Consider the following 14,428-nt stretch of genomic DNA (forward strand, 5'->3'; position numbering starts at 1 on the left):
CTCCCCCGTGTCTCCAAGTCTCCGGGTGCCTTTCTCTCTACCTGACAGTCCAGACTCCCCCTGTATGAGCCTGGGTCCATGGGGTTTCGCCCGAGACTGGGGTTCAGTGCAGTCAGAACTGGGGTTCAGTGCGGTCGGGGGCTTCCTTCCCCCTTCCACCAGAGAAAGTCAGCCAGGCTCTCAGTCACCCTTCCCTCTGCCCGCACAAAGACCCTTTGCTGTACCTCCAATTCTCTGTGAGCTTTTCTCTTTCCTTCTAGTTGTAGAATTTTCACTCAGCCAGCTTTCCTATGGTTCTGGATGGTGTCCGTTCTTTTAGTTGTAGTTTTGAAATTGTTGTGCGAGGCAGCAGTTTAGGTGCTTACCTATGCCGCCATCTTGGTTTCTCCTCTGTCTCTATATTTATTTTTAAAAATCTGCATATAAGTAGACCCATGCTGTTCAAGGTCAACTGTATTACAATGAAAAAAAAAAAAAATTCCTCCAAAGGAATTTTAGGAGATTTAGTTGAGCTGTAATGAGAGCTTGTATAATTATACAACCCTAGTCATAGTATTATTTATACTTTAAAAACTCATGAATGAATCCTATTACTTAAAACCTACATATAAATGTAAAAGTTCTACATTTTTATTCTCAGTGTAGATGTCAGTAGTGAGGGTAAAGGAAAGGGAATGACAGAAAAAAGTTTATATACACATATATATGCATGTAGAATATATGTGTTTATGTGTGTGTTATGTCATTGTGCTAAAAGGTGTTAATTGCTTTGCCAAGAATCATAGAGAAAGTCTGGGGAAATTTTACTTTAATTCATTATCCTTGTGTCTGGCACTGCTGCTTTCCACCCCCAGAGCATGTGAACTTTTCAGCTCCTGAATTGTTCGTTTTTAGCCATTTAACCAGTTGAACTCTATGAATCCAGAGCAAATTGGTTCTGGGATGATTTCCTGTCAGTACTTAGTGCTGATCTTTTTTCAGAGAAGGCATGTGCTTAATTGTATTCACAAGATTTTGATGATTTTTAGTTTTCCTATCATGCAAATTTCCATTGCTCAGCTGTATCCCTATAAAATGTCCTGTTATTTCAGTTTATTACCTTGTATTATATGCAACCTATTTAAGAAAATCTTTGTTCATTTTAAATTCCCCACTGATTATTCTGGAGAATTATTACTACTATGTTGATCAATATTGAGTCCAGTTATGAAGTACACTCCTTTTTTCCCCTTTCCACATGTTTATTTTCTCTTCTTTAATTTCACCAAAACTCAAGATGACTCCCACTATAGCTAATAAAAAATTCTTGCTTTATTTAAAATTGTGTTTGTTTATTACTTTTATATCAGTTTTTTATGACTTCTTATGAATGTCAAGTGAAAGAAACAATGTAAAGAATTTAATATCTTTGTAACTCATAAACATTTTAAATCTAATCTTTTATTTGACTCAAAATTCAAAAACAACCCAAACTGTCCAACTGAAACTTCTTGGAAACATTTCCAAATCCATTCCAAATATTATTTTGGAACCATGGGTCCCATTTTATTCCACATATTTGTTAATTTTTCTTCCCACCCCCAAGTTTCAGTGAAGTGAGAGTTCAAACAAACACCATACGATCATTGAAACACATATTCATTAAATTAGATAAGACCTTCATGGTTATTTTATATACTTATTGAATTTAAAAATCTCCTTTATATATAACCTTTCCAAGAGATAATCATGCTTATTCTTGAACTCCTCCTAAGAAAGGAAAATTACTAATTTTCAAAAAAATACATTTTATCTTTGAGTAGCTATCCAGAAATTTTCTCCACCCAGGAATTTTCTCCCCTAATTCTGGGGTTAACTTGGAGTTATAACCCCTGTGGAGTTATTTTGATCAACATAGGTAGTAACTCAATCACATGTAAATCTCTCAGTATTTTATGCCAGCAATTACTTGTATAAGCCCCCAAAGTCATCATCTTTTCTGCCCTCATAGGTCCATCCTTTCCTATTTTCTTGGCTGTTGCTTATATTATATGACTAACTATTGTTCTCAGAACCTGCTCCAGTTTTGTAGCCTTATGGGAGAGTAATTGTGCACAAACTCCAAGTTATGTCCAAAAAGAACTATCATCCTTCCTTATTCTAAACTGATAAACTTTCATCAATATATACCAAGATTGCATTTTAAGAATTCTGGACATCATACTTCATTGTTGATTCCCATCAGGCCTACTGTTGACTTAGACCAGTGGTTGGCAAACTGCAGCTCGCGAGCCACATGCGGCTCTTTGGCCCCTTGAGTGTGGCTCTTCCACAAAATACCATGTGCGGGTGCGCACGTGCAGTGCGACTGAAACTTTATGGCCCATGCGCAGAAGTCGGTTTTCGGCTCTCAAAAGAAATTTCAATCGTTGTACTGTTGATATTTGGCTCTGTTGACTAATGAGTTTGCTGACCACTGACTTAAACCATAAGTCATAGTCTCATCTCTTTGTGCTGTATTTTTACTACCCAGAACTCAAACTGTTTTTTGGACTTCAGTGCAAGACTTTAAATTCATCTCCTTTAAAACTTATATTCATTGTGACCTTGAAAGATGTTTTCAGTTTTTATTGTGTCCTAAATCTTTCATAATCATTTATGACTTTAGAATCATTTAAAAAGCTTTCTACAAATTTAGCATACCTATCTTTCATATTTTTATATGAATTATTGATAAAATTATTTGATATGAGAATCAGGGCAGCCTCTCTCTAGGTTGCCACTGACCCATGGATAAATACCTATTGCACGTATTTCTCCAAAAATTACAAATTCAACTACCTAAATAATCCTTCCATACCTCTTTCTTTTTCATATTATCAACTAAGCTATTTAGAGAGACTGCAAAGTACAGACATCACATGTTCTGTAGTCACTACATTGTCTTGCTCTGCCATAATAGGAAAAGTAGGTTAATATCATGTGACCTATTAACAAAACCATGTTAACTCCTGTAGAAAATGTAACTGTCTGTCTCCTCACAATATTTTCCTATTCTGGAGTCCTGTTGGCATTGATGTGTACTTCACTGTCTTTTGGTGTATGCTCTTTTCATCTCTTCCTCTGTGTTGGAACTAGGCATTTGGTGGGTCTGTAATCCTCTAGCTCATCTACTAGATTCTGATTTCCTCACTGGCAAACCTGACGCTTGCATTTATCTTAGCCACAGGAGCTGAGACTCCCTCTGACAGGATGGTATGTTCTTGTTTGGACAATAAGATATTCTATGAAAATTTATTCATATATTTAGGTTGAAATCTTCTCTTGCTAGTGTTTGTAGTGCAGTTTTTATTCTGGTGAACATTCTCAACAAAATGATGGAGATCAAATAATAATTTTGGGCTTTTATTATCTCTCCTTTATCTATCAACCCTGTACTGTGGGCTTCTAAAGTAGGCCTATTCTTCTTCAAAAATCTCTGTTAGGAGAATGAAAAGACAAGGTGGGAGAAAGGATTTTCAAATCACATATCTGATAAAAGACTTATATTCAAAACAACAACAACAAAAAAGAACACTGAAAAGGCAATAATAAGAAGGTAAACCAATAAAAATGGGCAAAAGATCTGAATAGTCACTTCAAAGAAATATATGGATGGCAAATAAGCATATGAAATGATGTTCAATATCATTAGTCATCAGAGAAATGCGAATTAAAACCACATTAGATATCACCGCATATTTATTAGAAAAAACTGGGCATCTCAAGTGTGGGCAAGAAAGTAGAGAAACTTGAATTCTAGTACATTCTGATAGAAATGCCAAGTGGTTCAGCCACTTGGGAAGACAGTTTAGCAGTTTCTGATGTAAACATATACTTAACATACAAACCTAGCACTCCCTAAGTACTTATTCTAGAGAAAAGAAAACATACATCTACACAAAAATGTACCGGGATATTAATAGTGTTTTTGTTTTTTAATTGCCAATAACTGGAAACAACCTAAATGTCTCTCAACTGTGGTATAACCACACAATGGAATACAACACAGCAATGAAAAAGAACAAAATATTGATATATGTAAAAACATGGGTGAATCTCAGATGTATTGTGCTAGTAAGAGAATCCAGGCTCAAAAGGTTGACTGCTATGGAATTCTATACAGATGAAATTCTTTCAAGGGCAAATCACAAAAAGAGAGCAGATAGTTGGTTGCCAGTGGCTGGCTAAGGAGGGAACAACTGACTAAAAAGGGGCATGGGAGAACTGTTTTAGGTGATGGAACTATTCTGTAACTTGATTGTGGCAGTAGTTACCCATGATCAAATATGTTTGTCAACTCACAGAACTGTCCACTACAAAGGGTGAATCTTCTAGATGTAAATTAAAACTTAATTTAAAAAGTAGGTGTGTAACTTCTCTGTTTTTATAATCCAAATACATCTTATTTTTGAAAAAGCCGCTTTCATTTTCCTAACATATGACAAGCGCTTAGCCAAAAATATCACTAATAAGAGCTGGATGAAAATTCCAGAATGACCATTCTGAGTTCTTTTTCCAAGCTCTTCCCTCAAGGATTTCTCTCTTCAGAGAGTTTTCCTGTGTAGATCTGATTGTAGCCCCCAGGATTATAGTCACCTGTTAATAATGTCTCAGAATCTTTATTGTTTTTCTCATAGGTTAATACAGCACAAACCCAATAGCCAAAACCTATCTGTGATTTCTTCCAAAGTCTCTTGAACCCTAACCCCAGTTTGGCATTTGGGAAGATCTCAGCAATGATAAAATACACACAAATTAGATATGTCTGTTATGACCACATTTTGTTGCTGCTTTATGGAATTGTGAAGTTTCAAAAGCCACCAGTTGAGATCAGATTTTCCTTGTTTGTCGATGAATATGGAATGTGGGGTGGAATCATAGAATCACAGAATGTTCAAGCTGGAAGATTTTTAGAGTTCATCTAGTCCAATTCTTTATTTTACAGAATCAAAAGCTTCATTGCCTGTTGGCCATCGTCTAGTAACTTCAGGCACTCTCTGATCTTACATTCCTTGGTTGCAATCCAGACCCAGGTCTGAGATACACTGTGCTCCTAGAGAAGTGCATTCCACTTGGATAAAGCAAAACAAGAGCCAGCCCCCTATTCTACTAGCAGACAGGAGTATAAACATGTAGTTCTGAGGGTGCATCAGCGATCAGCTATGCTATGGTTCATTAAAATGAGGCTTATTTTTTCTTAAATATATTTTTATTGATTTTAGAGAGGACGGGAGAGGGAGAGAAATAGAAACATCCATGATGAGAGAGAATCATTGATTGGCTGCCTCCTTCCCACCTCTTACTGGTGATGGAGGCTGCAACTTGGGCATGTGTCCTGACAGGGAATCAAACCATGACCTCCTGGATCATAGGTCAATGCTCAATCATGGGACAACACTGGCCAGGCAAAATGAGGCTTATTTAAGTAGTTCTTGGGATTGCCCCTAAGATCATGCATTTGGGGTCTTTCAAAGTATCTGTCAGTCCAAGAAAAAAAGAGTTATTTTATTTGACGTGTTTATTTATTGAAATTACACTGCAGTTCAGTTGGAATATCCTGGATGTAGGGAAGTCTGATATTTTTGAAACACCTATCCTCAAGTCTACTTTACCTTATTTGCCCATAGACATTTTCTGTGAAGGGAGTTCAAGGCTCTCTCAAAAAAACAAACAAACACAAAAAACTAAACAAAAACAAAAACAAAAAACTTGCAGTTAGGTTTTCTGCTACTCTTGGCTTCTCAAGAATAAAGTTTGTGGCAATACTTCAGAACCACCAAGGTTTGGAGTTCTCACTACTGAGTGTAAGTGGGTAATATTTGAGAAGGTAGCCTCAACTGGAAGAAAACAAGGCTACTGAGCTCAGTTGTTTATTTTTCCTTTCTCTCTCTTAGCCAAATGCAGAAGGTTGGTCCTGTTCATATGCCCCTTCCTCTCTTTTTGGGGACAAGTTAAGTCACCATACCTGGGGCCTGAATTTCCACTTGAATTGAACTGACTGAAGCTCTAGTGTATGGGACCTCTGGTTGCTGAGAAAACATGTATTTCAGTTTTATTCTGTAGTGGATTTCAAGTTTTATAGCATCATGGTGGGAGAAGATGCTTGATATGATTTCAGTTTTCCTCAATTTATTGAGACTTGTTTTGTATCCTAACGTGTCACTCTACAATCTTGCTGTGGTTGTCTCCAGGATACATGGAAGTATTACATAGCAGAAGTGATCTAGGTTCACTGTTTTCTTTCTTTTCCTTCTTTGAGAGTGTGGATAACTTCTCGTTTGCCTAGAAAAAGCTCTCATGAGAGCATGTATGAAGGCATAGACAGGGTTTGCGGGAGAGCATACACATTTCTCTGGGGAACTCCTGTCAGCTGTTTGGGAAGCTGGCTGGCCATTGTCGCTCTTCCATTTTCCTCCAAGCTCCCTTTGGAATTCTTTCTTGACACACATCTCTAACTTCTCCTCTCATTCTCTGGTTGGCCATGTCTTGTGGAATACTAAGGTCCCGAAGCAGCCCTTGTCCCTGCCATTCTCTGCCGCCCGGGTCCTGTCAAGATCCCATCGCACTCTCCACAATCATGTTCCTTAGACATGGACTCATTTTCTCAGTTCTTTCAAGGGGATGGTTTAATCTGATAGGTAAAGGTGAGGTAAGGAATAGTTGTAGATTTTAACAGCAGCCGTCTAGGGACAGTGCGTCTGCTGTTGCTCTCTGACCTAAAGGACAGTCTCTCAGGGCAAAGTGAAGAGTTCCAGGGAGGGTGTCCCACCTGGTGGGAGGCTCCCTTGCTCAGCCTGGCTTTGAGCCTGCCCATAGCATTGTATCAGAGCAGTGAAAATCGGACCATGCTCTTGGACTGAGAGTGGCTCTTTGTGTTCATTCAGGCCTTTGATGTCTGCAGTGACATTCTATTATCCTGGGCCCCACAAGACATCAGTAGTTCTGGGGCTTTTCTGGTTAATGTTGCTTATGATAAGCCTCTCAAGTCACAGAACGTGACAAATGCCCATTAAGAGAACAAGCTTTTGCAATAACTATCCAATTCCCAAAGCCACTTAGACTACATATCGATTTAGCCTTAGGAAAATAAAAGAACAAGAAATTGTCTATTGAACATTAAAATTAAGAAATTAAAAGGTAGCTGTTTATTAGCATGTTCATCTCCCGTTCCGCCTCCCCGCGAAGAAAGGAACATTTCTAGTGCAGTAACACTTGGTTGGATATGAAGACATCCATCTAATGAAATTCCCAGACTCCGGGCTGAGCTGGAGGGAGCGTCATGAGTGGCTCAGACCCAGGCCTTCGAGGCAGGGGACAGACACCGTGGTACTCGGTTTGCAGTGCAGTATCTGGAAAAAGCATTGGTTACATATTTGTAACCCTTAGCTAATGATTCCCAGTCAGCAGAGGCTGAGCTGAACACCACACAGGCAGCAGACCATCAGCAAAGATGTCAGTGGAATCAGGCCTTGTCTTTTCATGTAAACTGGCAGCTAATTTCCCCCTTAATTAGTTACAACACCATCAACACAAAACAAAGGATTTTATTATTTTCTTAAACACAATGGTGCCAGAATCTTAGAATTTATTTTCTAAGTGTGTCATCAAGTACATGTATGTAACAGGCTCAAAGGTCAGCCTGCCCAGAGATTTTCTAGCGGAAACTGTCTGTTCTCCGGCTTCTCTGGGTTTCTTGAAAGGAAGTGTGATGACAGAAGGATGTGCTCCATCTCCCCCAGGCCCTGGCCCTGTGTTATTATAACAATTATTTGGTATTTGGAAGTTTTCAAAGAGCTTGGATATGTAGAATCTTAAGTGGAGGTCCTTATGTGGATTAGAGGAAAGAAAAAGAGACTTCTAGGGCAGTGGTCGGCAAACTGCGGCTCGCGAGCCGTGGTTTGCTGCTCTGTTGACTATTGAGTTTGCCTACCACTGTTCTAGGGTAAAATTTCAGAATATTATTGCTTGGAAAGGCTTTGGACAAGAGTGTCTACTGCATGGGAGAACATATTTGCCAATGTTACATCCAATAAGGGTTAAATTTCCAAAATTTATAGGAAACTCATATTTAAAAAAAGGAAGATAAGCAATCCAATAAAAAATGGTCTAAGCACCTAATATAGACACTTTTGGAAAGTGGACATACAGAAGGCCAAGAGACATATGAAAACATTCTCAAAGTCACTAATAATCCAAAAGATGCAAATCAAAACAACAATGAGGTACCATCTCACACCTGTCAGAATGACTATCATCAACAAATCAACAATAACAAGTGCTGGCGAGGATGCGGAGAAAAAGGAACCCTCGTGCACTGCTGGTGGGAATGCAGACTAGTATAGCCACTATGGAAAGCAGTATAGAGTTTCCTCAAAAAATAAAAAATGGAACTTCCATTTGACCCAGTAATCCCACCTCTAGGAATATATCCCAAGAAATCAGAAACACCAACCAGAAATAATATATGCACCCCTATGTTCATAGCAGCACGATTTACAATAGCTATGATTTGGAAACTGCCTAAGTGCCCATCAGCAGATGAGTGGATTAAAAAACTGTGGTACATTTACACAATGGAATACTATGCTGCTATAAAAAAGAAATAACTCGTACCATTTGCAACAGCATGGATGGTCCTGGAGAGCATTATGCTAAGCAAATTAAGCCAGTTGGAGAAAGATCAATATCACATGATCTTACTCATTTGTGGAATATAATGAACAACATAAACTGATGAACAAAAATAGATTCAGAGACATAGAAGCATGAAACAGACTGTCAAATCTCAGAGGGAAGGCAGGGGAAGGGGCAGGGTGGGATAAGAGATCAACCAAAGGACTTGTATGCATGCATATGAGCATGACCAATAGACACAGACAATAGGGGGGTGAGGGCATGTGCTGGGAGGTGGGAGCAGCTGGGGAGAGGTCAATGGGGGGAAAAAGGAGACATATGTAATACTTTCAACAATAAAGAATTAAAAAAATAAAATAAATATGATTTTGAAAAGGCTTTGGAAGTCTTTTAGTCTAGCAATTCCTAAGTTCAGTAGAATACTAGTTCTGAAAAATGAGATTTGAAAACAGGGTTCGAAGATAAAATAAGTTTGGGAAACAGGGAACTCTATTTCTCTTCCTGGAGAGTGACAGTGCATCTTAACATCTTTAGTCCCTGAGGAGTCCTAAAATGAAAAAAAGAATTATTTTTTTCTAAAGCAGAATTTCCCGTTTTGATTTGATTATGCATACCTCAATATCTCTTGCCTCTTTTTAAAAAGCATTTATTAAACCAAAGCCTTAGTTACACAGCTAATTGGTGACAAACTCCCATCTCACAATTTGCAGACTCCAGATCATTGTAGGACTTAAGTTTGTGACTTATTCCTATCATGACTCATAACTGAGGACTTGTGGAGTTGTGACCAGGCCATGCAGCTGTGGTCTGTACTCTCTGACATTATGGTTTACTAAGAGGGGTTTGGTCCTATTGCCCACGGTGAATGCAGGGAAAGACCACCTGGCTGCAGTCAAGGCCAGCCTAAGGCAAGTCAGTGAAGAGGTGACATGTGCCTTCAAAAAGCTCTGTTCGGCCTTGAGAACAGTGGTTAGAACATTGGCCCATGCACAGAAAGGTCACAGGTTCGGTTCCTGTTCAAGGGCATGAACCTGAGTTGATCCCTGGTTCCAGTTGGGGTTGTGGGAGGCAACCAATCCATGAGTCTTTCTCACATTTATATTTCCTTCTTCCTCCCTCCCTTGCTTACACTCTCTCTAAAAATCAATGGAAAAAATATCCTTGGGTGAGGAATAACAAACAAACCAACAAACCAACAAAAAGAAAAGCTCTGCATTTATTTTATTTTATTTTTTAATCCTTCACTTCCCCGTTCTGGCAACTTTTATTCACACTAAAGTGTGAATGATTCTAACTACAATTAAAGTATTACCTAATCTCAGGGATTTACATTTTAACCTAAACCCTGTCCTAAACAAATAAAACCCTGAGAGTGTATCTCAGGGTCTGCTTCTGGTACCCAGGCCTGCGGCACAGGCTTTTACTAACCTATCAATAAAGAAGAGTCTTATTTAAGAACTATATATATGTAAAGCGGAACATACATTTCCCCATTTCTAGAAGCTGCTTGGAGTGGAATGACATAGTTTCATGGAGATCACATACTGTACATAAAAGCTTCTTGTTTGCAGTAGGAGCTACAGACGTGCTAGTTATTATGACCAAATTGGATTCAAGTTAGAGAAAATAAATCTGACCTGCGAAGTACACATCACAGTTTCCTTTTCTCAGCTGTCAGGGCATGGGAAGTTTCTATTTCTAGCTTTTTAGTTCCTCTGATTGAATCCGGCCAGCACTGTCAGAGGAAGAGATGTAGGAATGGGATATTTAGTGCCCCCAAGGTTAGGTATAGAGTGTGTCGTCCTAAGGTTGTAGGTTGTAGATTTTTTATAATATTTTGATTTGCCTTCATCTTTAATTTGTGATAGGTTTTACTGTATGAAAATATGTCATAGTATGTATTTTATTATAATTATCAATTATTTTTCTTATCTATCTCCCCTCATGTTCAGGAGAGAGGTGAATTTAGCCCTTAATTTGAAAACAACAAATGGACAAGGGAAAACAAGTTTACTACAAACAAGAATGTTCCTCTGTTACATGTATGAATACAAAACTGTCTTCAGTTATTCTTCCCAATGTTCTCATTTAATGATTGTGATAAAAATACTTTCCCATAAAAAAATCCAAAAGAAATTAAGAAGTTCGTTTTTCCCCATAGATTCTCTGTGGTTTCTGCCGTGCCACAATACCTTCTGTCATTGCATTTGTAGTGGTCTCATCAGAACTGAGATTGCCTCCCAAGTGGTAGGCTGGAAGTTCTTCACCTCCAGGCATTGTGGGGCAGCATTTGTCCTCTATTCCCACAACTCACTATGTTTTCTGGAATGATACATGTAGCCCAAGCAGGTGCAGATGCTGAAATGCCAGTCGTTTTGCTTCTTCTATGGGATGTTGATTCTATATTTAAAAAAAATACATATATTTTTTAATTTCAGAAAAGAAGGGAGAGGGAGAGAGAGATAGAAACATCAATGATGAGAGATGAGAGAATCCTCTTGGGGATTGAGCCCAGTGCCCTAACAGGGAATCAAACCTTAAGCTCCTGGTTCATAGGTGGATGCTCAACCATTGATCACGGCCAGGCAGGATGTTGATTCTATAACTTGCAATCAGTAGTAGAGTTCAAAGGAGGGCTTTCCCTTCCCAGGCAACAATCCTGCTGTTCCCTGGCCATAGCCAAGAGGTCCAGATTGCACAGATTCTGACAAGTTAATATTCTTCTTTCCTCTCTTCTTTCCCCACATGGTCCACTTCAGGATGTACCTCTGGTGTAAAGTTGGTTGAAAGACATCTGTAGACCACAGCAAAGTGGGGGAATAGGTGCCATTACCCTGGAGGTGTGGGCACAGCCCCAGGTTTGTGGGCCCACATGGACTTGGGCTAAAGGCCCTGGAACTGCAGGTGACATGTAACACATGAGAGATTCTCAGCCCAGTGCAATGGGGTTTTCTTTTATTCTTTCCCAGTGTTTATCCAATTGTAAACTCTGTACTCTTATTTAAATAACTAGAGGCCGTTGCATGAAGATTCATGCAAGAATAGGCCTTCCTTCCCCTGGCTGCCGGCAATGGTTTTCCTCTGGCACCTGGGACCCAGGCCTTTGCTCTGGCTGCCGCCTTCCACCTTCGCTCCGGCTGGAGTCTTCAGTGTTCGCTCCGGCCGGAGCACTGCTCCTGTAGCTCCCTCTGCCCCCCGCCCTCCCCCTCTTAGCAGGCATCCTGCCCTGCCCAGCCACTCTGTGCCTGCATATGCAAATTAACCCACCATCTTTGTTGGGTTAATTTGCATACCCACTCCTGATTGGCTGGTGGACATCGTGGAGGTACGGTCAATTTGCTTATTTCTCTTTTATTAGTGTAGATGGTATCCTTGTTATTAGTAAGCCAGAATGAGAAGTTCCTGAGTAATCCATTTGATATAAAAAAATCACTGTTGAAATGTATAATTGTTATTTTGGGTAAAATATGAAGAATACAATGATTCTATTTCTAATAATGCCTAGTTCATATTTTCTCCAATTTTTGAACTTATAATTTTGGCTTTAAATCCAAAATCAGTGTTTCCTGCCAAAATGCACAGTCTCTATTTGTGCCTGAATAGCTCAGAATAGTTGTGTTGTGTTTTTTGTTTTTTTTCAGTATAAAGGAGAAATTCCTTGTTCCATCTTGCTGCTGAGCTCAAGATCCTTAAAAGCCAGTTTTGGTTTACTGTGACTTATCTGAGGTTTTTCATTGCATCCAAATCCACCCTTACTTTGTACATGTTCTCAGAAGAAAATGTTTTAGGAGAGTGCACATGCCATGAACACTACTTGGATGGGCTTGTCTTACAGCCCTGGGCATCATGAAATCCTCAGAGAAGACTGTTTTTGAATTGCATGAGTAAGTTTTATTGAATTACATTCTGATTTCTTGATGAAGAACCTCATCTGTATTGTACTTGCCATGAGCAATGCAACCGATACCATTTGGACACATCCACAGGTCATAGGCTGTATAATGTTAGCTTTTAGGTAAGTCAGGATTGAAATATCACATTTCCCCACTGAAGTGTCCCTGGCTCCAAGCTGTTGGCACAGAACATCATTAATCAATGAGAGAAAGAGGTGGTGGCCAGGGGACTGCAGTCATTTGTAGACCATTGTGGGCAAACTGAAGCCATAAGCCCAAATCTAGCCATTTCTTCTTTGTTCCCAATTTTTCATCTGAGTTTATAGAAATTCATAACATGCTTCATCCAGTGCTCCAAAGCCACAAACACATACCTCAGCTAGTCTTCATGTTTAGCCTAACGGCTGCTGTATGAAAGAAGAGTCAGATTGGGGTGGTGGGAGTTAGAATTGGGTCAAGTAGATGAGGACAGAAGGAGACTTGACTTTGGGTGGTGAACACACAATGGGCAATACACAGTATTATAGAATTGTTCACTTGAAACTTGTTTAGTTTTAACCAATGTCACCCTAATAAATTCAATATTTTTGGTTTTTTTTTTTTTTTTAGAGAAAAAGAAGTTTCCAGGTGTGGCTGTGGGGCTGGCTAGTGTAGCTGGTGTACCCAGCATGAGGGACTGGCCACTCTCAGTGGGGCTAGGGCTGCACTGGCCTAGGCACAGCCTGTGGGCCACAGAAGTCCAGAACTCTGCCCCCGCCCTCCCTCTGCAGCCATACCTGCGCCTCATGCGGTTGGACAAGCCTGTTGGAACCCAGCTGCTGTATCTGCCATGTACCTGGAGCATTGGTTTGACAGTGAACCAGGTTGTTTACCAGATTGGTACATGTTATCCCTCTTTGGCACTGGAGTTATTCTGATATGGGGAGCAGACTGTGCTAGTAATGACATGTGGGCCTGGGAATATGATAAAAAAAGTTTACAAGAACAGCAAATTGCCCAATAGCTGCTAGAGACATTTCAACTTTTCAGCCCTTCTTTTTTGTCGGGGGACAGCTGACCCTGGCACTGTTCTTCTGTGTCTGAATTACTACATTATAGCTCTTGGAACAACCTTCCTACTTCTTGTCATCACCTACCCGCTAATGAAAAGAATTATGTACTGGCCTCAATTAGCTCTGGGGTTCACTTTTAATTGGAGAGCTTTACTTGGATGGTCTACTGTCAAGGGCTCCTGTGATCCATCTGTTTGCCTGTCTCTTTATTTTTCTGGAATTATGTGGACTCTAATATATGATACTATTTAGTCCCATCAGGACAAAAGAGATGATGCGCTGATTGGATTTAAGTCCATGGCATTGAAGTTCTGTGAAAACACCAAGTGGTGGCTCATTGGCCTCAGTGTAATGATGTTGGGGGCACTGAGCCTGGTGGGAGTATACAGTGGTCAGACTGCACCCTACCCCACTGCTCGGGCTGCTGTCAGAGCCCATCCGACTCACCAGATTTAAGCTCTAGACAGCCACAGATGTGAGGATTGTTGGGATAAATTTGCCTCCAACTGAACATTAGGACTAATATATATATATATGAATTGTCCTAGAGAACTTATGGGGGAAAAAGAAGTATATGAAACAAAGAAAAAATATAGATAGTAGAATAGAAAATTAGCAAATGAGTTTACCTAGGAATTTTTAAATCAAACATTTACAAAACATTCTTAGGTCTTGTTACTACAAAATTAGATTTGAATAAGTCTTACAGTATGTCAAAGAATTAAGAATCAGAAGATGAAGACATAGAGCATATTTGCCTGGATTTAGTTCAAGTATTTAACAGCAAAATTTGTCCTCTGTCACAGAACCCTGGAACTCCTCAGGATT

The 14,428-nt window shown here is 39.6% G+C and overlaps 1 pseudogene across 1 annotated transcript; it reads left to right on the top strand.

The window, feature by feature from the left end:
* Positions 1-13,216: 13,216 nt before the first annotated feature.
* LOC308242618 (4-hydroxybenzoate polyprenyltransferase, mitochondrial-like) lies at positions 13,217-14,056 on the top strand (annotated as a pseudogene). Its single transcript has one exon. The product of its transcript is annotated as a 4-hydroxybenzoate polyprenyltransferase, mitochondrial-like (transcript).
* The last annotated feature ends 372 nt before the right edge of the window (positions 14,057-14,428 follow it).

This window comes from Plecotus auritus, assembly GCF_963455305.1.
Source record: "Plecotus auritus genome assembly, chromosome: 2".
Lineage (NCBI taxonomy): Eukaryota > Metazoa > Chordata > Mammalia > Chiroptera > Vespertilionidae > Plecotus > Plecotus auritus.